This window comes from Lithobates pipiens, unplaced genomic scaffold (assembly GCF_037356315.1).
Source record: "Lithobates pipiens isolate NorthernLeopardFrog02 unplaced genomic scaffold, aLitPip1_a1.2 Scaffold_23, whole genome shotgun sequence".
Taxonomy (NCBI): domain Eukaryota; kingdom Metazoa; phylum Chordata; class Amphibia; order Anura; family Ranidae; genus Lithobates; species Lithobates pipiens.
The window spans coordinates 279647617-279672114 of record NW_027507785.1 but is presented as its reverse complement, the minus strand read 5'-3'; positions in this window follow the sequence as shown (position 1 = coordinate 279672114).

The following is a 24498-nucleotide window of genomic DNA, read 5'->3' as shown; positions in this document are numbered from 1 at the left end:
AAGGTTACCTGATTAACCTGTATCTATACAGAGACTTAATGTGCACTATGCTTTGACAGGTGAATCTCACACTATTACGCTCTAGGACAGTGGTCACCAACCTTTCTGACCAGAACTGACACAGAACTCCTAAATGACCAGGTTAGGTTAGAACTGGGGCCTGTTTACATGTGGTTCTCTTACCCCCACCTGTTGAAGTTCTTCATGAGTGTGCTTTTACCAAATACCACCCCACCATCAACTGCACCCCCAGTATATAAACTCTGCAAGGGGGACAGAGGGCTAGCCCAGACTTGTTGGAGACACAGGGCAGAGCCCCACCATAAAAAAGATACTAACCCCCTCTCGCATATTCATCCAACATACACAACCCTACTAACCACCAGACTGGGGGTGGAACTAGTGGAGAAAGACTTCAGACTAATGGTATGGGCAACTTATAAAATTGTCTCTAAAAAAGGGCACAAAAGGCAATATTCAAAGTTTGTCTTTATTATTTAAAATAAATTGGAAGCCAACACATTTTGGGGGTTTTAGAATATCTACTTCTTCAGGGCTCCAAAGTTGAAAAGTCAGCTTAGAATCAATGTGTGAACTCATCACAGCAGCTGTTTATCCACAAGGAAACCAACTGTGGAAGCCAGTATGCAAGTATGCACTGGACATTTCACACTGTTCAGCCATAGGGGCACACAGAGAACGTTTTTCTGGTTGATATTGGTAAGAGTAGACAGCTTGCAGTGCATGCCCATATGGCAAGCTTTTGCTTTTAGATGTTACATAGTCTGAAAGGTTCATCATATTGGGGACTCCATAGTGCTTTGTAGACATGTGCAAACTGAAATAATTTGTTTCGGAATTTTGTTTTCGGGCCGAAAAATTAATTTATTTAGTTACTCCCAAAATGTATTTTTATTTATTTAATTTTTTGTAAAAAAATTGCATTCGTATGAAAATCCAAAATGAATTAAGGTTGAATCTGTCATTGAAGGCTTATGGTGTCTGTCGAATGTTTAAAGAAGATTCGACAGAGCAGCGAAACTCACTTATGATGCTGCAATCATACATTACGGTCATTAATCATACGGTTCCATGCATCAGAGGGGGCGGAGTCACCGGGTGGCCCCGCCCTCCGTTATATAAGAACTGTCAGAAGAAGAGAAGCGTCACACAGCAGGAGCCTCCCATTGTGCGGAGCGGGCCGAGAACAAAGAAGAGACACCGTGGAGGAAAATGCCGGACGAGAACACCGGAGCAAGAAGAAGCGGATCGGAGGAAGAAACCGAAGGATGAAGAAAGGAAGAAGGAAGAAGACCAGAAGAAAGAAGATGAAAGAAGACTTTAATAAAGGACTTGTCAAAGACCGTCTCCTGTCATTTTTAACACTTTTGTCACTTTTTTGGGGAAATGGTAGGGGTACTTTTGTACCCCCTTACCATTTCACACGGGGGGGAGGCCGGGATCTGGGGGTCCCCTTGTTAAAGGGGGCTTCCAGATTCCCATAAGCCCCCCGCCCGCAGACCCCCACAACCACCAGCCAGGGTTGTGGGGATGAGGACCTTGTCCTCATCAACATAGGGACAAGGTGCTTTGGGGGGACCCCAAAGCATCCTCCCAATGTTGAGGGCATGTGGCCTGGTATGGTTCAGGAGGGGGAGGGGTGCTCTCTCGTCCCCCCTCTTTTCCTGCGACCTGCCAGGTTGCGTGCTCAGACAAGGGTCTGGTAATGATTTTGAGGGGGGGCCCCACGCCAGTTTTTTTTTTTTTTCGCGCAGGGATCCCATATAGGTTTTTGTTTATTTTTACATTAAAGTCGTGTTGTAAGTCGCGCTGTGATTCACACTCAAGTCGTGTCCAAGGTGCCTCCCAAAGTCACGCTGGAAGTCGTGTTGCCCCTGTGTGAATGGACTGTTATGATACAAGTTCAATAGACACAGATTGTTATTGTCAGAGTCACATCAAATCTCCTATCTGTATCGAACTGTGTCAAAATGAAAATGAAGCATTTATTTATGTCGGATCTTTCGTTTTTCGGATTCTGTGCTTTCGTTATCGTTTGCCAAAACGATAATGCAAATACCTGAAATTCGGACGAAAACGAATGCATATGTCTAGTGCTTTGTACGCTGTGACTAAGGGGACTCATAGGTTACACAGAACTTTGCTTTTGCTCTGTGGCTGACAAGAGCGGCAGAGGAATGAGAAGGTAAGTTTGGGGTGCCGGGGAAGATTTTATGGTCTGCATAGGCAAAGCACATGTCCACTTTAAGCTTTCATGTTAGAATCATTCTTTGTCAATACTTATGTGTTTCTATATTTGTGGACAGACTTGTTCCTTCCTTACTCTTTATCTAACTCTTGCAAAGTGCACTCCAATGTGTCAGTAGGAAAAGGAGTAGAGCAAGGCAGCTTTTTAAGGCTTGTACACATGGGCCAAATCAGGCCCCTGTGTACAGTAGCTCTATCCAACAGAAGGCCATCTAATGATTGCCTTTTGTTGAATGGCATGCTGGAAAACCAGTGTCTGATCAGCAATTGCAGCCAATGGCTGTGAGATGTGATCAGTGTCTTCTGGCGGGGGGCAGTCCCCGTGTAGGACCACAATGGCAAAGCAGGGGAGATCATTGTACTAACTTCACTTGTGTTAGTACAGCGATGTCAGTTTTTTTTTGTGCAACCCGCTAGGTTGACCATAAAAAAAAATAACGCCGTGTACCTGGCATTAGAGCTAAAAGTAGCAGAACTAATGAGTAGCTGCTACTGCTTTACTCCTAATGTTTACTACTCTCTGGGTATTTGTATTTTCTTTATCTCTACTCTTGAAATTACACACTGCCATATAATCCATTTAAACCTGAAGCTGGCTTGCCTTGCTTCCTGATAAAGATAACCTCTCTCAGGTAAATGATAACTTCCACTCAATTGTCAGCTTATCAGAGATCAGAGAACATATGCAATTCTTGCATCACACTTGGGTTCAGAAAACAAGAAAACATTTACTATCTCTTAATAGTCACTTCCACATTTAGGACTATTATGCAACCACATGTTGTCAATGACATAACAGTTAACTCTTTCATGCAGATGATATTTTTTAAATGTATTGTATAGTTTTTGTAAATATATATTTTTTTATTTTTATTTTATTTAAAGTAGAACTATATGCAAAACTTTTTTTGGATAGAGGAGGGTTATAACCCCTGTCAGATTTTTGTTGCCATCTGTGTCCCATTTTGGAGATTTACCTTCACTTCCTGTCCCATAGCCAAATAGGAAGTGAGAGGAAATCCTTACAAATAGAAGGAATTTATTGGGACCTTTAGGTCACCAGAACTAGTGTCCCCGTTGGAAGATTTCCCCTCTATTACTTTTCTGGGGACAACACAAAATTTGGGATTTTCTTTCATTTCACTTTCAATGATAATGGTAGACAGAACAAATAAAAAGGGTGAATTTCCCTAGCGGGGCACACGTGACAATGGAGACTGACAGGTGTTCCAATCCCTCTCCACTCTATTTAAAACTAAAAAAAGTTTTGCCTTTAGTTATACTTTAACTCTGGCATATATAAATTATTATGTTGTTTTTTATCCAGGCAGCAGGCGGAGCTCTCAACACATTTTTTATGTTTTCCTCTACCACCTTGCTTTTGTTTTCCAATATACCTCCCAACTTCATGAGATAAGAAACAGGGACATATAGGGCTTAATGTACAAACCTCTTCTGAATGCTCCAAACTTGACAGCTAGTAACCGACGGTTAAAAACGTCTGTTTTGCCATTTTTACAAGCTACGTTTATGCACATTTAGCTGCATTTATGAGCATTTACATTTAGAAGCGTTTTTTTACAGATAACCTCAGTAGACCCTTCCAAATGGCCACAATGCATAAAAAACAAGTATAGCGCCCTACTCCTAATGGGCAGACGCAATTATTTTTCAAATTTAGGTGTCTGAAGCTGCAGTTGGGCTCAGGCAAATTTTTTCCAAAAAGTTCTGGTTTCTGTGCCAGTCCAGCTGGGTTGCACTGGTTCCCACTTGACCGTAGGTGTCGCTGTCACCGCCGGTAAGTGTGGAAATGCAGCAGGCTGGATGTATTGAATACCACCTTTTGCTCGTAAATGGCTCAGTGGGAGTGGTGTACCTGCTGTGCATGCTGGGAGAGGGCATTTAAGGTACCAACGCCATTTTTGGAGGTCGTTTTCCGGGGTCCGCTATCCCGACCTCATGGCCCTCCTGGCCAGGGGTCTGTGTCGCCTGGTCCTGCGCCTCGGGGCCGGCTGGCCTGATGCTCTGCAACTGAGAGGGTAGGCCCAGAAAAGTCTCGGATCAACAGCCATACAGTATCGCTGGGTCGGCTAAAAGAAACTGGTACTGTATGGTAGTTCTTTAAAACTCTCAAGATTTCTTAGTTTAATTAAGTCTGTGGCGGAGATTTTGTTGAGCATCTCATTGGCTATTAGGTCAAGTGAGAGAGGCCTATCCGGTGGTTGCTGGATCCAGTCTGTGGAGCTGTTGGTCCTCTGGATCTGACCAATACCTCTAACCCGCAGTTACTAGGTGCCTGAACTCCCCCTTTATCCTTTGACTTTTGTGCTTATCCTGAATAAATGTTAAAAAAAGGACTAAGGCCGCGTACACACGCGGGGACTGTTCGCCCAACTTTGTTCGTCAAACAGTTTGAGCGGACAGTCCGCTCAAAATTAGCATGGACGGACTTGGCCACAAACGACGAACGAACAGCCCGCTGAAACTTGCGCGATGACGTGAACGGCACGTACGACGGGACTAGAAATACGACGTCCTATACACTGCAATGCAACCTTCGCCGTGTAAATCCTTTCTGAGCATGCGCGGAACTTAGTTTGACGAACAAGCCTACACACGGGCGGACTGTCCGCTCAAACCAAGTTTCAGCGGACAGTTTTACGGAATTTCCGAAAAACTTTGTTCGTCAGACTGTCCGCTGAAACTGTCCGCTGAAGCCCACACACGAGCGGACTGTCCGCCGAAACACTGTTCAGCGGACAAAGTTGAGCGAACAGTCCCCGCGTGTGTACGCGGCCTAAGTGTCAGATTCAACATAATTTGGGCTACTTTCCAACGGGACCCTTGTGACGGAGAAGCGAGCAGGTGAGGTAAAGGTAAGCACAAATAAAACCAGCAGCTCGTTTGGGGGTCAGTGCTACACAAGTATTATTAACTATTTCAGCCAATCTGTAAGAGAAAATCTCTCTTTCCCTCTCTCTATCCTCTCTCTATCCTTGCCCCTCTCCCCCCTCTCTCCATCCCGTCTCTCTCTTTCTTTCTACCCTCTCTCTCCCCCTCTCTTTCTCTCTCTCTCTATCGCCCCTCTCTTGCTCCCTCTCTCCCCCCTCCCCCTTCCTCTCTTTCTCCCTCTTTCTCTCCCCCCTCTTTCCCTCTCTTTCGCCCCTCTCTCTCCCCATCCCCTCTCCCTCCCTCTCTCCTTCCTTTCTCTCTCCCCTCTCGTTACTTTCTTCCTCAACCTGGGAACCATCTTTAGAGCCTTCGAATTGCTGCGCATCCTTCATCAGCATGTAACCGACACTGTGGTCGAATAATTCTGGTGACTCCTTTGTGCATGATGATGGGGCTACGGAAGGAGTAACTGGACAAGGTGCTGGTGGAATAGGCCGCTTTGGCAGTTGCGTTGGAGGGTAAACTACTATTAGCATGGGTGACAGAGGATGAGGATGAGGATGAGAACGGCTTTTTTATCCACTCCATTAGAACTTCTGCATGTTGTGGCTCAATGATACGGCCAGCAGTAAACAGAAGAAAAGGACAAGCGTGACCTGCCTGCAGAGGATGAACCACGTCCATGACCACCAATGTTCACTGTAGACACAAAGGCTGCTTGTCCTTTTTTAGTGGCCTGTGAGCGTCTGCCTCTCCTTGGTGGCCTTTCCGGTCAAGATGGGAATTATTTTGTTTAACACCACACTACACTGTATTATATACTGTACACCGACTGCACTGTATTAGAAACTGTACACCGGCTGCACTGTATTATATACTGTGTACACCACCTGAAGTGTATTAGAAACTGTACACACTGTATTATATACTGTGTACACCACCTGAAGTATATTAGAAACTGTACACACTGTATTATATACTGTATACACCACCTGAAGTGTATTAGAAACTATACACTGGCTGCACTGTATTAAAAACTGTAAACACTGTATTGTATACTGTGTACACCACCGGAATGTATTAGAAACTGTACACCGGCTGCACTGCACTGTACTGTGTACACCACCTGAAGTGTATTATATACTGTACACCGTACATATATATAGTCTACACTGAATGCAAGTATATATATATAAAAATACATCATCTGAAGTGTAAACCACTGATTGCAATGTATATATAGTCCACACTGAATGCAGAGTGTGTATATATATATATATATATATATATATATATATATATATATCACACACTGTATGTATATATATATATATATATATATATATATATATAAAAAAAAATATATATATATATATATATATTGATACACCACCTAAAGTGTATTATATATTGTACACTGCCGAATGCACTGTACATATAGTCTACACTGAATGCAGAATATACAGTATCTCACAAAAGTGAGTACACCCCTCACATTTCTGTAAATATTTTATTCTATCTTTTCATGTGGCAACACTAAAGAAATGAGACTTTGCTACAATGTAAAGTAGTGAGTGTACAGCTTGTATAACAGCGTAAATTTGCTCCCCCCTCAATATAACTCAACACAGCCATTAATGTCTAAACTGCTAGCAACAAAAGTGAGTACACGACTAAGTGAAAATCTCCAAATTCGGCCCTATTAACCATTTTCCCTCACCGGTGTCATGTGACTCATTAGTGTTACAAGGTTACAAGGTCTCAGGTGTGAATGGGGAGCAGGTGTGTTAAATTTGGTGTTATCACTCTCTCTCACATACTGGTCACTGGAAGTTCAACATGCAAACTCATGGCAAAGAACTCTCTGAGGATCTGAAAAAATAATTGTTGCTCTACACAAAGTTGGCCCAGGCTATAAGAAGATTGCCAAGACCCTAAAACTGAGCTGCAGCACGGTGGCCAAGAGATCATACAGCGGTTTAACAAGACAGGACTCAGAACAGGCCTCGCCATGGTCAACCAAAGAAGTTGAGTGCATAATTTATCAAACACGGGGCCCTTATTAAAAGAAAGCGGACTGAACACCTTACCCTCTTGCTTGCCAAATTGGCTACAGTGGAAGCCCTGCACAAACGTACCCCCACGCCGCCGTTAGAGGCGGAACTGCTGACCCTTCGCACACAAATAACCGAGATTCTCCAGTATAAAGCGAAAGCAGCGGTACAATTCTCCAGACGCATATCCTATGAAAGCGGTGACAAATGCGGGAAAACGTTAGCCAAGGCGGTCAGGGATATCAAATCGGCATCCTATATCCCGCAAGTAGTTACCCCGCAAGGCTTGAAGGTCTCTACCCCGACGCAGATTTCTAGCGCCTTTAGAGACTTCTATATGGGTCTCTATAACCTGCCTGACTCCACCCGTAGCCAGTCTCAAATAGACGAGTACATTGCCACCTCCCAGCTTCCCTCACTCCCGCCGGAGACACGGGTTCTCCTGGAGGAGCCCATCTCTCTAGCGGAACTACAACTGGCAGTCAACGCTTTAAAAGCTGATAAGGCACCAGGGCCGGATGGCTTTACTGCCCAATATTATAGAACTTTTTTCCCGATACTGGGCCCACGAATGGTGACCTTCTTCAATGCGCTGGGTGCAGATACCTCCTTCCAGAGAGACACTCTACGGGCACATATCTCCCTGATTCCTAAGGAAGGGAAGGACCCTAGCCAATGTGGTAGCTATAGGCCGATCTCACTCTTAAACCTAGATCTGAAGCTATTCTCCAAAATTGTGGCCACTAGACTAGCGCACCACATACAGTCACTTGTACACTTGGATCAAGTGGGGTTTATACCCAACAGAGAAGCAAGAGACAACACCATTAAGGTGTTGAACCTGCTTCACATTGCAGAAGCCCAAAAAATCCCCTGTGTATTGGTAAATACAGATGCCGAAAAGGCTTTTGACAGAGTCAATTGGCGCTATATGTTCTCTGTCCTCCGCCACATAGGTTTGGGGGACACAATGTTGCGGTGGATCACCAATATCTACTCTACCCCTACAGCTCAAGTAAAGGCGAACGGAGTCCTCTCAAGTCCCTTCCCCATTGGGAACGGAACGAGACAAGGCTGCCCCCTCTCGCCCTTGCTTTTTGCCCTCTCCCTGGAACCGTTTCTCTGTAATATTAGACAGAACCCGGATATCTCAGGCTTACGGATTGGTGCCTCTCACTACAAAATATCAGCTTATGCGGATGATCTTCTATTTTCCCTGACTAATCCCAGAATCTCATTGCGAACCTCCTCAGAGAATTCCAGCTCTATGGTGCGATTTCCCACCTGCAAATAAACTTTACTAAGTCCGAAGCAATGGGCATAGCAGTACCGCCTCGAACCCTCTCTGATTTACGAGACAATTTTAGCTTTAAGTGGACCGACAAAGCTTTGACATACTTGGGCACGAAAATTCCGGCTAGCATTGCCCAGACATTTGATCTTAATTTTCCGCCTCTACTGACTAGGTCTCGGTTACTCCTAGAACAGTGGCAGGGAGGGCTCCACTCCTGGTTTGGGAGATGTAATCTCCTGAAAATGAACATCCTACCCAAATTTATTTACCTCATTCAGGCCCTGCCCATACATATACCACCTCTTTTTTTTAGACAAGTGCGGTCTCTTTTCACCAAATTTGTCTGGGCACATAAGAAACCTAGGCTGCGATATACGCAGTTGACACTCCCTAAACATCGGGGGGGCCTCGCGCTTCCCGATGTACGTAACTACTACTTGGCGTCCCACTTGGGGAGGATCATTGACTGGAGGCGTAATGGGGCATCCAAACTCTGGGTACAGCTCGAACAGGCCCAGACCCGCATACCCTTGAAAGGAGCGCTGTGGTGCTATAAGGAACTCCCGGCACCCCTGAAACTGCACCCCCTTATTGGCGCTACACTGAAACATAGTCATGGCGCCGCCGCCAGAACCGCCCTTATTTCTGAAATCTCTCCCCTGCTTCCCATCTTAGGTCATCCGAGTTTTGAACCGGGTCTCCACTATGCTACCTACGTATCTCTAGTTGACTCCGGCCGCGACAATGCTGCCACTTTCTTGACGGAGGGGAGATGGCCCTCCTTGACGGAACTCACTATAGCATCAGGGACATACCGCCTCCCGTTCTGGACAGCTTTACAATTGCACCATTTCCTACACTCACTACCACATCCACGGGACTTTGCACAACACCTGACGCCATTTGAGAACCTGTGCTCAATGACTGACCCATTGTCCCACGTACTTTCCCAGACCTATGCCCTGTTATCCTCACCTGTGGACCCGCCTGTTCTACCCTGTCTACTCAAATGGGAACGGGACCTTGACCGTGAATTCTCACCGCTCCAAACAAACCGTATTATCACTTTGGCTCTCAAGTCTTCTCTTTGTACCAAGATGCAGGAGACCAACTTTAAAATCCTTACCCGTTGGTACCTAACACCTTCCAGGCTGAGCAAGTGCTACCCTTCGTCCTCAGATCGGTGCTGGCGCTGTAAAGAGGAGGAGGGTACTCTGCTCCACGTGTTCTGGTCCTGCTCTGGGCTACGGTCATTTTGGGCAGAGGTCCGTCGTATATCCCAGAAGTTCGCGGCCTACCCCATCCCGGAAGAGGCCGCTTTCTTCTTGCTTCATCTATCAGGGATTCCCCTTAAAAAATATAGGAAATCCCTTATGTGTCACCTTCTCAATGCAGCTAAGGCGTATATTCCCCTTCACTGGAAGCACAGTGCCCCGCCAACAGTGGCGCACTGGCTGCGGAAAGTAGAAGACATACGGAAACTGGAAGACCTCATCCTTACTGCACAGCACAAACAAGAGACATATAAAAAAATAATGGGACATCTGGTGCTTGTTTATTTTCTCCGCGGAAGGCCAATCTTTGCTAAGGTCCTGATCCTCCCTCGGTTCCCTTTGTGGAGCGGATGACCTGAACCACCGCCATGTCTGTCGGTCTACTCTTTTTCTTTCTGTCCCTCCTCTCTTTCCCCCTCCCCCCCTCCTTTCCCCTTCCTTTTTTTTTCTTCTTTTTTCTCTACTACCCCCTATTCCTGCCCCTCCTACTCCTTACCCCTATCCCCCTCCGGTAACTCTGAGTTTCCTCCCCGTGGTTGGTCGGAGGAGGCTCAGACATTGTACCCCACTCCTGTACCATTTCACGGAGCTTGCAGGTTCCTTGTGCTTACCTTCTGCAAATGCAAAGACCTCCTATATATTCTGGTGTTTTAATATGTCTTGTTCACTGCATTATTTGAGTGGCTACGCTCTCTCGATACCACAGTGCTTTCTGTATTTATGGCTCTAATTGTTATTTGTCTTTTTACTGTCTGTATTATGGGGTACTCTCTACCGGAGTTAAATAAATAAAATAAAATATATATTTGAAAAAAAAAAAAAAAGAAGTTGAGTGCATATGCTCAGCGTCATATCCAGAGGAGGCTTGGGAAATAGACATATGAGTGCTGCCAGCATTGCTGCAGAGGTTGAAGGGGTGGGGGGGTCAGCCTGCCAGTGCTCAGACCATATGCCCCACACTGCATCAAATTGGTCTGCATGGCTATCATCCCAGAAGGAAGCCTCCTCTAAAGATGATGCACAAGAAAGCCCACAAACAGTTTGCTGAATACAAGCAATCTAAGGACATGGATTATTGGAACCATGTCCTGTGGTCTGATGAGACCAAGATAAACTTATTTGGTTCAGATGGTGTAAAGCGCGTGTGGCGGCAACCAGGTGAGGAGTATAAAGACAAGTGTGTGTTGCCTACAGTCAAGCATAGCGGTGGGAGTGTCATGGTCTGGGGCTACATGAATGCTGCCGGCATTGGGGAGCTACAGTTTATTGAGGGAACCATGAATGCCAACATGTACTGTGACATACTAAAGCAGAGCATGATCCCCTCCCTTCAGAGACTGGGCAGCAGGGCAGTATTCTAACATGATAACGACCCCAAACACACCTCCAAGACAACCACTGCCTTGCTAAAGAAGCTGAGGGTCAAGGTGATGTACTGACCAAGCATGTCTCCAGACCTAAACCCTATTGTACTCACTTTTGTTGCCAGCGGTTTAGACATTAATGGATGTGTGTTGAGTTATTTTGAGCTAACATAGCGCTCTAGGGATTCTTTTTACTATATGAGAGCTGCACTTAAGCTAAATAAATAAATAAAATATATAGTCCAGTAATAATTATTAAATAAAAAGTAGCCTTTACTATGATACTCACTTTTTCTACTCACTTATTTTTCCAGTAAATCCTTCTTGGCACTAGATTTTCTCAATTGTTTACGTTAGGCCGGGTTTACACTGGTGAGACAAATGCTCCGACATTGGGAGCTCATGTCGCATGACGTGTGAAAATCCTGGTACGGCCTGGTAAGGTTCAGGAGGGGGGCGCTCGCTCATCACCACCCCCTTTTCTGACCTGTGTGTGCTTGCATAAGGGTCTGGTATGGATTCTGGGAGGACCCCAGCGCCATTTTTTTGACACGGGGGTTCCCCTGAAAATCCATACCAGACTGAATTGTGTGGTATGCTCTTGGAGGGGGAACCCATGTCAGTTTTTTATTTAAAATTTGGCGTGGAGTTCCCCTTCAAGAACATCAGAGCACAAGTCACATGCCAAAGTTGGATCAGTCAAGACAGCGATCTGACTTTGATCCGACTTCAATGATATTCAATGGGTTGAAGTAGGATCAAAGTCGGACCAAAGTAGTGCAGGGAGCATTTTTAAAGTTGGACTGACTTGCGTCAGACCAGTTAAGACGGCTCCCATAGGGAAAAATAGATTTTCACACTTCATGCTTCAGCTCTCAATGTCGCAGCATTTATCGTACCAGTGTGAACCCGGCCTCAACCCACTTCCTTTGAGCCCAGGTTATCATGGACCTGCCCCCTGGGCCACATCATTAGGGCTTGTTTACACCAATTCAGTTGAGCTGCAGTGATCTGCAACATGGGCTGAGCTCCATGGCACACAGAAAACAATTGTGCCCTGTTCACACCACAACACTACCTTGAGGTGGGTTGCAATGCAGACTTGCTGCATATTTCCACAACGCACACAAGCTCACCTGACATCACCATTGGTCACTGAACTGGTGCATAAAATAAAAAATGTCATTCTGACATTTCAATAAAGGTAAAAAAAAAGAAAAGAGGTAAATAAAATATGTAATTTACCGGCCCATTCCTTTTCTAAATGAACACAGTGAGTGAACGGTACCAATCAGTCCTAGGTCCATTCATAACTGAAGCATAGTAAGCTGTGGTAACGTCAGCTGAAAACAGGTTACAGGGGGTCACAGGAGTGCAAAATAATCTGTACTGCTGTGATCCACAGGAGAAGTACAGCCAAACCAGCAAAAAAATGTATCACATGACCTCTGCTCCTGTTTGGCATTACTTGCCACAACTGATAAATATCACTATTTATGTTGTGAACTCACCCTCCAGGGCCCAGGCAGGCTCTTCCTCAGCTCATGTTTTATATCCAGGCTCTTTCTCCCTGAAGCTGGTAGGTACTTAATGCACCCTCTTTCCTAATCCAGAGGGCTTCCACTAGTTTCTAATCCAGGGCCTCCTCTGCACCTCCCCAGTCCAGGGCCTCCTCTGCACCTCCCCAGTCCAGGGCCTCCTCTGCACCCCCCAAGTCCAAGGTCTCCTCTGCGACCTCCTCAGGTCAGGGCCTCCTCTGCACCACCCCCATCCCCCAGTCCAGTGTCTCCTCTGCACCCCTCATCATCCCAGGGCCCCCACTGCAACCCCCAGTCCAGGGCCTCTTCCACACCCCCCTTCAGCCCATGTCCTCCACACTACACCCCCCCCTCAGTCCAGGGCCTTCTCTGCACCCTCCCACCCCCGCCCCCAGGTCCCTCAATTCTTTGCCATACAAACCCCAACTTCCTAGTCCAGGGTGTTCTGCACACAAGCGGAAGCGTCGCTCTGGAATACCTTTCTATAGTTCTGGCGGGTGGGAGGAGCAGAGAGATTCAGCGCTAGTGTGCCTGTGTAGTCTCCCTCCTGTTTGCTTCTCCCGTGTTTGGCAAACTATGTAGCGGTCGCTGCCTGTCCATTACACTTGATTGGGCGGCAGTGACACCCTTAGATCAGCACTTCCCAGTGGGGGTGGGGGTGATGAAACCCCTGGCGGTGTCCCCCAAGATGCTCCACCCGGGGGGTGTGCCCCTCCTGCCCCCCCCCCCCCTAGTTTCGGCCCTGCAATAGGAATGTCTTTTAGACATCAGGGAAGAAAATACATACAGTATACACACACTGATCAGCCATAGCATTATGATGACCCATCTATTATTGAGTAGGTCCCACTTTTGCTGCCAAAACAGCCCTGACCTGTCGTGACATGGATATCCCTAGACCTCTAAAGGTATGCTGTGGTATCTGGCACCAAGCCATCAGTAGCTGATCCTTTAAGTCCTATAAGTTGTGAGATGGGGCCTCCATGGATTGGACTTGTTTTTCCAGAACATCCCACAAATGCTTAATGCATTGAGATCTAGAGAATTTGGAGGCCAAGCCACCATCTCAAACTGAAAGAGGCCACTGCCATCAGGGATCAACATTTCCATGAAGGTGCGTACTTGCGCAGCAACAATGTTTAGATAGATGGTACATATCAAGCAACATCCACATGAATGGCAGAACCCAATCCTTGTCTCAGATTTTGTACTGGGGCCCAGATCAAATGCAATGAATTTGCAGATAATTGCAGATAATATAAATGTTGTAAGAACACTTCCTGCCAAACCATATAATCCTTTCATGTTAATATTATTATATACGGTAATCTAGTAGCAAAGCTTTTGTTTGCCTTATGCCGCGTACACATGATCGGAATTTCGGTCGGAAAAAGCTATGATGGTTTTTCCGAAGGAATTCCGCTCAATCTTGTCTTGCATACACACGGTCACACCAAATTCAGACCATCAAGAACGCGGTGACGTACAACACATACGATGGCACTATAAAAAGGAAGTTCAATAGCCACTGTGCCACCCTTTTGGCTCCTTCTGCTAATCTCGTGTTTATCTTGTGTTAGTAGAAGTTTGGTTAGAGATGAGTCATGCTTTTCAGACTCGTGCTTTTCAGATCGTTTTACTGCTGTACAGTTTGTGTTTGTGGGTTTGTATCTGTTTTTCAGTGGGAGCAGTCAGTTCATATCTGTTTATCAGTGCGTTCTTGTCCACTCATTTCTGATTTTCAGCTAGCTCTTCACAGGCCTTGCTGTTTTCAGTGCGTTCTGTTAGTTTGTTCTGACCAGCCGACCGTTTTGAAGCCATGTTGCGGGGATGTACTCATCGTAGAGTTCGTGCTGTGCAAGGGCTTGGTGTTGGCTTCTTGCTTTGACCCAAGCCCTGTCCATGAAGAGGGTGAGGAATAGTTAATGGACCAAGAATTGGTTGCCCCAGCGTGACCAATTCGCTCATATACCTTTGCTGCCTGAGATCCAGGCGAATAACCCTGATGATTTCAGGAATTATCTCCGGATGACGGACCCCGTTTTTCACCATCTGTTGGCTTTGCTGTCCCCTTATATTAGCAGGCAGGATACCTGCATGCGGCAAGTCATCACTCCGGAGCAGAGGCTCATCACCACGTTGCGTTACTTGGCGACTGGGAGAAGTCTGCAGGACCTCAAGTACTCGACAGGCATCTCCCCCCAGGCTCTGGGGATCATTATTCCAGAGACCCATTCTGCCATCATTCAGGTCCTGCAGAAGGACTATATTAGGGTAAGTTTTATCCTTTAACATCACATTCTATTTATTTAATGTTTGCTAATGTATTGTATTTCTTTCATCATTCCCTAATTGCCATGATTATAATATGCTATGAATGTCCTCTTTGTCCTCATGCATGCAGGATTTTTTTTAATGCTCCTTTTTTTGCCTACATGCATATGTGCCTTCACTAACCTCCCCAGCATGCTATCCGGGGCCCATACACACCTATAGCCTATTTACTTAACAATGTATTTTTATTTTGTACTGCTTTACCCAAAACACCCCCTAAAATGTGTACAAATGTTATGTGTGTGCTTAAATTCATGCAGAGTGCCAGAGGGTTTTTTTTGGGGGGGTCCCAAAATCATTTGGAACCCTCCCTCCCCCCAACCGCTAAGTCAACCGGTATCAATTCTTTATCTGCTGACTTTGCCAAACCCATACACACTATACCTACCTCTTTTGTGGTCCGATTTAGGGATGAATTCCACAAAGCATGTAGTGCAAGGGCCTGCCTGAATACTTTCAATTGGTACTGTTTAAAGTTTTGTTCTCCTATTATCTTGATAGGTAATTACAGAATGTAAAAATGTGCTTCCATTTGTACAGTGTGTATTTTTTATTTTGTATTATGGCATGTCTTACCTGTCCAGTGGGCTGGCAATAGTGTAAGGAGGGGCTGGCCAAAGTAACACACATTATGTATGCATTCAGCTCTCAATGAAGTGGAGAGGTTTTTTTTTACAATGGGCCATCAGAGGGAGTGAGGAATCTGATAAGTGGACCTTATATTTTTGTCTTTAAAGACTCCTTAAAATAAATGTTATACTGATGTTGGCCAAGAATGTTTGTATCTAATCTGCTTGAAATGTTATGTGCAATTTTTTTTTTTTTTCTGTTTTGACTCCACAGTTTCCTTCAATGCCACAGGAATGGCAGACTGTGACATCCCACTTTCCCAACTGTGGAGGGGCAATTGATGGGAAACATGTCCACATAGTCCCACCACCCCATTCGGGGGCATACTATTTTAACTAGAAGGTGTTTCATAGTATAGTGTTGATGATGGTGGTGTCAGCGACATATGACTTCCTCTATGTGGACGTGGGGAAGAATGGCCGGATGTCGGATGGTGGAGTCTTTGCCCAGACAGAGCTCTACCAACATCTCCTGAGTGGTGGCATGGGATTGCCCCGGAGGAGAGGGTTTTTAATTACCGGCTGGCCAGAGCCGAAGAGTCGTGGAGAATACCTTTGGGATAATGGCCAGCCGGTTCTGCCTAATTTTAACTCCAATAAATCTTGCGGAGTACAAATTGAGCCACATTGTATTATACTGCTGCATCCTGCACAACTTTTTAAAAAGAAATGCACCAACTTATGCAGCCTCATTTGGACCTGAGGCTGTACTTCCAGAAAATACCATGACGGTCCCTCCAAAGTCCATATCAGACCCTTATCCGAGCACACAGCCTGGCCTGTCAGGAAAGGGGGTGGGGACGAGTGAGCGCCCCCCCCCTTTCCTGAGCCGTACCAGGCCGCATGCCCTCAACATGGGGGGTGCTTTGGGGAAGGAGGGCCCTGTGACCCCCCACCCCAAAGCACCTTGTCCCCATGTTGATGAGGACAAGGGCCTCTTCCCAACAACCCTGGCCGTTGGTTGTTGGGGTCTGTGGGCGGGGGGCTTATCGGAATCCGGGAGCCCCCTTTAATAAGGGGGCCCCCAGATACTGGCCCCCACCCTATGTGAATTAGTATTTGGGTACCATGTACCCCTACCCATTCACCTGGTGAAAAAAAGTATAAAAAAAAACACAACACATTTTTAAAATAATCTATTGCACAGCTCCGGTAGTCTTCAGTCTTGGGGAGTCTTCTCCCTGGACTCCTCCGCTATCTTCTGCTAGCTCTTTTACTAGTGGAGGAGCCAGGCTCCTTCGTCGCCGCCGCCATCCGGGGGTCTTCTTCCGACTTCAGAGGGACAAGACCTTTTTTTCACCAGGTGAATGGGTAGGGGTACATGGTACCCAATAACCATTCACATAAGGTGGGGGCCAGTATCTGGGGGCCTCCTTATTAAAGGGGGCTCCCGGAATCCGATAAGCCCCCGCCCGCAGACCCCAGACAACCAACGGCCAGGGTTGTCGGGAAGAGGCCCTTGTCCTCATCAACATGGAGACAAGGTGCTTTGGGGTGGGGGGGGCGCAGGGCCCCCCTTCCCCAAAGCACCCCCCATGTTGAGGGCCCACGGCCTGGTATGGTTCAGGAGGGGGGCGCTCGCTCGTCCCCACCCCTTTCCTGACCAGTCAGGCTGCGTGCTCGGATAAGTGTCTGATATTGACTTTGGGGGGGACCCCCACGCCGTTTTTTTGGCGTAGGACTTTCCCTTTAAGTCCATACCAGGTGACGGGGCCAGCAAGGTGTCAATCTCGCGTATGAGGACAGCGACATTGACTTCTTTCGCTAGTCCTGTCTACCTGGAGCTGCGTTCAAAATGAACAGACTTTCCTCCGTGTGTGGGCAAGTCCGTTCATTTCAAAAGTCAAGCGGACTAGCGCACAGACGGCCAGATTGGCAGTCCGGTAGACAATTTTGAGTCAAAACTTCTTTCTAAGTCTGCCGGACTTTTGAAAAGAAAAAGTCAGCCGGAGCCCACACACAGGCGGATTGTCCAGGACCAAGTCCACTGGATAACCAACTTAATCCAAAACTGGTATTGAGCATTGAAAGAAGAAGCCACACATTGTTGATTAGAAAGCCTTTTACTCCGTGCACATTCACATGTGTGCTCTAAAACATTTTGTGGTAAAAAAAAAAATCTTTATATTTTTTTTTTACCATGAAATTTTTGAAAAAGTACATAAACAGGCATGTTTCCAAAAATAGCATAATGAAAGCAATATCAGACATTATAGTGTGAAAAATGTGTTGTGCCTTCATCAGATGGGGTGAAGTCACCCCTGTAAAAGCCAAATTTAAAACATACACACAAATTGTGAGTCAAAATGGGGATTTCCTTTCTGATCCCATACCTCATGTCAACATGTACTATCTCCCATCATGGGGGATCAATTGATGTGTTTTGGGGGTGCAACCACTTCCTCTCACCTACTAGAGCTGTCTGGACACACTGTGTACATCTTCAAAATCTGGCTTTTTAACTGTATTAAAACTTTTAGATAAATTTTCGAAAAAATAAAAAAAGGTGTAATCTTTATTTGATTTATATTCTCCCTAGTACATCAATCATGTTCTTCTGTCTTTGTTCAATCTCCTTGTTTTTTTTCCATGATAAGGTCTAAATCCCGACTGCAACACATTATGTCCTGGTTAAGCCATTGTGTACTGTCACTGGTGAAATGAGGAGATTGTTCTTCCACAACCCACACATCACCTACAAAAAAAAATACACACCATGTATTATAAATATGCAGGCATACATCTTTTACCTGAATCCCTGGTGTCAGACACTCATCTGTTTTGGTGACAATCTCAACCACCTCTCCTTCCTCCACATCCTCAGGTTGGGGTGTCCTCTGTTCCCCTTCTTCAGGAGGTGGGGGGCCCCTAGTGTCCTCAGGCGTCCCGAGTCTTTCCTCCAATATGAGAATGAAACAAAAGGTATACTTAGCACACGATATTTGATGACAGAAATAGGAATATGAAACATTGTTTGGAAGTGGGGTATAATTGTCTGTTTTGGCAGAGTTCCAAGCTGAAGACATGATTTTTTTCAACTACCAAAGCTGGAATACTTACCTTTTTTGGACAAGTATCACACATGGAGACACCCCAAGTATTCACTGGAGCACCTGTGTGGGACACCCTAAAAAGTTTGTTCTTGTGTCCCACACTAGTGCTCCTGGGTCCAGATGTGTAAACAGCTGCTGAGTGTCCTCTCCTTACATTACACTGAATCAAGTTTTCAATTCTTTCTAGTTTCAAACACATCTAGACAACAATGTCCTAAACTTCTTTTAATACAAATTATCTGCTCAAAACATTGTATTTAGTTGGCAAAAGAATGATGTTTTCTACGACCAATTACTGTGCCCATGAACATGAAAGTAGTCATTTTAAACTTTACAACAGTAAAGAAAAGCACATGGAGCAGCATGCAAGTAATAATAATTGGAACACACATCAACTACTTTCTTTTTAGAAGCACTCTCTTGATTCTCCTATACTGATCCTGCTTGCTCAATTTGAGGTCTGCCCATTGTTTCCTTAATTGCTCCTTGGATCGTAGTACCCCAAAATTCCGGTGCAGACTCTTCACAACTTTAGTCATGATTTTGGCCTTTCTCACATTTGGGATTAGGTAAGGTCCATACTTTCCATCATATTCGGCCCTCTTCAAGATGTCCACCATCTCTACCATCTCACTAAAGGACATATTTGAGGCCTTAAATCTCCTCTGGGATCGGGACGTTCCTGGCTCCGGGCTTTCCTTGCTGCTGCTATCCTTTACATGCACCTGCTCTGTCTCTGCTACCCACTGCACGGAAAGAGAAGGGGTGGGTAATAGACTAGAAAGAACATCAGGGGCGGGCGGAGATTCACGCATGCGCAGTGTATATAAATCAGAACATGCGTGCATCGTATGTACGATCTCTGAGCAAAGGAGGAAGTAACAGAAGCGACGATCATTATAACGAAGGTACAATTTTAAGCTGGTGCATCAATGGCCTATACTGCTTATAGATTGAGGCCTATATTGGGTCAAGATTAAGAGAGTTTCGCCTGAAATTAGGGTTGGTCTTGTGTTGTGTCTTGCAGAGAAAATGGATCTATTCAATGACGAGGAGTTTATGCCCATATTCATTGATATGTACAGGGAGCTGGCCTGTTTGTGGCAGGTAAACCACCCCTTTTATAGCAATAAACCAAAGAGGAAGGTAGGTGAACCCCACGACAGACATCCCTTATTTGAAGTCCCTAATTGGTGGCATGAGGAACACTTTTATTAGGGAGCTCAAGAAGGTCCAGGATTCCCTGAGATCAGGAGCTGCAGCAGATGACATTTATGTACCCAGGCTGTGGTACTATGACAGACTGCATTTTCTGGCAAGCCATACTGAACCCAGGCCAGCACTCTCCAGTCTTCCTTCAAGGCTTCCTTCCACCTCAGCTGAGGCTTCTGATGTCCAACTTGGGCCTTCCAGGCTGCAACATGTGGAGGAGCCCAGCTTGAGTCAGGTATAGCATTCTTCTAAATATTTTTTGTTTGCCAAATTAACAATGTTAAATATATGTTAGTTTTGATCACTAATTTCTGATTTCACAAAGTGTTTTACATATCAATAGACAGTAGTGGCCACAAATAATTGGGACAAGAATGAAAAATGTTGGGGTCAGAATGATAATCTTTTCTATTTGTTATCATTCAATTTGCAACAGTCATCAGATGAAAATTGTGTGTGATTGATGAACCAAAAACTACAATTATGTCCCTTTTTCATACACAGGAAAGCCTCAGCCAAGCCGTGGAAAGTGGCAGCCAGGAGGTGCCCGGGCCCAGTTGCCTACCAGAATCGCAGGTCCCTTTCCTCCGCCTTCCACCAAAAAGTGCCAGGAAGAGGAGTAACCTGAAGGAGGCAACAATTGGCCTATTTATGAAGGCTATTGCAGCCCTCAGAACCTCACCCCCCCCCCCCCCCCAGCCCAGTGTTCAAGAGGACTATGCCTACACGACAGCCTGCAAAATGTTGGAAATGGAGGAAGGCCAATGCCTCTTATGTGAGGAAGTCATCTTGCAAGCCCTAAATAAGGGGTTGAGGGGCAAACTCACAAACCAAAGCCACATTTGTGAGTTCAACCATGGTCCTCCTCCTCCTTCTACTGCCACACCTCCAACACCAGAGCCACAGCCTGGAAGGAAGCATCTAAGGAAGACAAGAGAGTAATGGCCTGGGTTCAGTCTGGTTTGGCAAAAGATGCAGGCTGTTGTATGACCACAGCCTGGGGACATATATGTCATCTGCTGCTGTTCCTGATCTCTTGTAGTCCTGGACCGGATTGTGCTCACTATTATAAGGACTCTTCAGGCCACCAATTTTGACTGTAAAATAATTGTGTGCCCTGTAGTACAAAGGCTTTGCAAATTTCACCAGTTTCTCCAGTGTTGCCTTCCTCTTTATTTTGTTATGACCCAGAATAAATGGCTATTTTGTTTTGCAAAAATACTTGCCTATGTGTTTTAGTTAAAAAAGGACAGTTTGTGAGTAGGCAGGTACATTTCAAAAATACAATGTCACACTGCTAGCACTGCTATGATGGGGTCTTCTCCTCTTGTGCCTTACTCAATCAGCAAGGTTAGCGAATTTGAGTTGTTGAATCCATGCTGTAATCCTATCTGAATCCCTAACCTGACTCTTGCTTTGTACCTATGTTGATTATGCCAATTTTTATGCACTTTTTTCTGAAAAATAAAGAATTACAAAAAAAAAAGTCAAATTAACAAGGGACACCAACCAACCTCATTGAGGTAAAAAAAATACAAGATTATAATGGTGTTGTGCTAACTTGACACACAAAACAAGAAATAATACTATGGAGATCACTAGAAAAAAAAAAAAACATTTAAAATAAAAACATTATTATGGAGATGTGACAAAAAACAAAATGAATATGATTCATGAGATCACGAGAAATAATAAAGAAATCAGTTTGTGAGAACTCCATGTGAATATGAGCAGCAAAACAACTTAATTCTTTTAGCATTCTAAAGAAGAAGAGAATGTGCTGCATTAAACATTTTAAAAATTGAATTCAAAAAATGTCAGGGTGATGAATGCGCCATCTCCATTACCATACCGAGTCCTTCCGTCTCGTACTTGATTCTGAGCATGAGTGATTTTTTTGCGCGTCAGGATTAGGAACTTTTTCCAACCGAAAAATAGAGAACCTGCTCTTAAACTTTTGCTGGCGGGAATTCGGTGAGCAAAAGTCTGACAGAGCATACACACGGTCGCATTTTAAGACCACAAGTTCTCATCGGTCTTTTGCTGGCCGAATTTCCGATCTTGTGTACGCGGCATTATGCGGTTGTCTCGATGCTCTGCAGGTTAATGGACGTTATTTGCACTTCTGTTCATATGACTTATCACTTATTTGCACTTCTGTTCATATGACTAGAATTTCAACATCAGATGCTTAGCAAGGAAAACTTTTAATAATGTTAGTCTGAAATAATAACACATTTAATTGTGAGAAAAGCAAATGTTGCCTCTGTCACATCATCTAATAGAATGAATAAGACCTTGAGTTGTATCTGTAACCTGCATCAAGGATGGAGGGGTGGGCAACCATTTAATTCACAAGGGGCATTTGCCAAACCAATATTTGTGATTAAAAGGCATGTATCATGTCTTTGTATATTTTTTATTTATTATGATCATTACTAAGAAATACAATTCTTAAATGCTCAGGTAAATATAAAATAATTTATAAGAATATTTGTGTGTTTTATATAGCCAGTAGATAAAGCTCTGGCCTCCTTATCATTTGTTTTGTTGGCTTTCCTTATGTGTTCTTTGCTTAAAGAGTTGAGGAGCTCAATCTGAAATGTACACACATAAGTGAATAGATCAGTACAGCGGCTCTTCTCTCCTCCTCCCTCTACAGCTCCATCCAGGATTTCAATTAGAGAGTCTGAAAGAAAACTGTTTCTACTGTGCACACTCTTTAACCGCTTGACCTCTGGAAATTGATCCCCCTACATGACCAGGCCATCTTTGGCGATACAGCACTGCGGCACTTTAACCTCTTCCCGCCCGCCCTATAGCCGAATGACGGCTATAGAGCAGGCGCTTTGGTCCGGGAGGCTGTCCCTGGATGTCCTGGTGTTTATTTCCGCAATGCGCGCCGCCGCGGGTGCGCATTGGGGAAGTTCTGTGTTTGCCGTGTCCCCCGGAGACAGGCAAACACAGATCACTGTAAATGGCCAATCACAGCGGCTGTTTACAGCGCGATCGAAGTGTCCAATGTGAGATGATCTCATATGTAAACATATGAGATCATCTCTCAGCACCGCTCTCCCTCCTCACACAGACAGCCTGTGAGAGGGAAGAGATGAACGGCTGCAGCGCCGTAAGTGGGAAAATAAAAAAATACATTTAAAAAAGTGCCATCTGCCCCAGTGCCATCCTCCCCCAGTGCTATCCTGTCCCAGTGCCATCCTGCCCCAGTGCCATCCACCCCAGTGCCGTCCGCCCCAGTGCCATCCACCCCAGTGCCATCCACCCCAGTGCTACCTGCCCCCAGTGCCACCTGTTAGTGCTATCTGTCCCCAGTGCCACCTGTTAGTGCTATCTGTCCCCAGTGCCACCTGTTGTCAGTGCCATTTGTCCCCAGTGCCATCTGTCATCAGTGCCACATATAAGTGCCATCTGTCATCAGTGCCATGTGTCATCAGTGCCACATAGTGCCATCTGTCATCAGTGCCACATATTAGTGCCATCTGTCATCAGTGCCACGTATCAGTGCCATTTGTCATCAGTGCCACCTGTCAGTGTCACCTGCCATCTGTTGTCAGTGTCACGTGTCATAAATGCCACTTATCAGTGCCATCTGTCATCAGTGTCACGCATCATCGGTGCCACATATTAGTGCCATCTGTCATCGGTGCCACGTATTAGTGCCATCTGTCATCAGTGCCACGTATTAGTGCCATCTGTCATCAGTGCCACGTATTAGTGCCACGTGTCATCAGTGCCACGTATAAGTGCCATCTGTCATCAGTGTCACGTGTCATTGTCCTGGTGCTCCAGGGCCTTCAAAAGTGTAATAGATAGTCAACAAGTTAGATGTGTAATTTATGCTCCTAGAACACGTGACGGTGCTCCCTGCATGTTGGGCCTCTCTATGTAGCCAGGCTGTGAAAAAGTCCCACACATGTAGTATTGTAATACTCAGGAGGAGTAGCAACATTTTTTGGGGGGTGTCATATGTGGTATACACATGCCATGTGAGAGAAATAACCTACTACAATGACAATTTTGTGGAAAAAAAATAAAAAAAATGAAAAATCTTAATTTTGCAAAGAATTGTGCGAAAAAAATGACAACATCAAAAAGCTCACCATGCCTCTTACTAAATACCTTGGAATGTCTACTTTCCAAAAAGGGGTCATTTGGGGGGTATTTGTACTTTCCTGACTTGTTCGGGTCACAAGAAGCGAGATAGGCCACCAGTACATCAGATGTGATCAATTTTGTGTGATTCGCACCACAGCTTGTAGACTCTTTAACTTTCACAAAGACCAAATAATATCCACTAATTTGGGTTATTTTTACCAAAGATATGTAGCAGTATAAATTGTGGCCAAAATTTATGAAGAAAAATTAATAATTTGCATAATTTTGTCACAGAAACAAAAGAAATATGCGTTTTTTTTCAAAATTTTCGGTCTTTTTTCATTTATAACGCAAAACATAAAAACCCCAGAGGTGATCAAATACCACCAAAAGAAAGCTCTATTTGTGGGGAAAAAAGGACAAAAAAATAATTTGGGTACAGTGTTGCATAACTGAGTAATTGTCATTCAAAA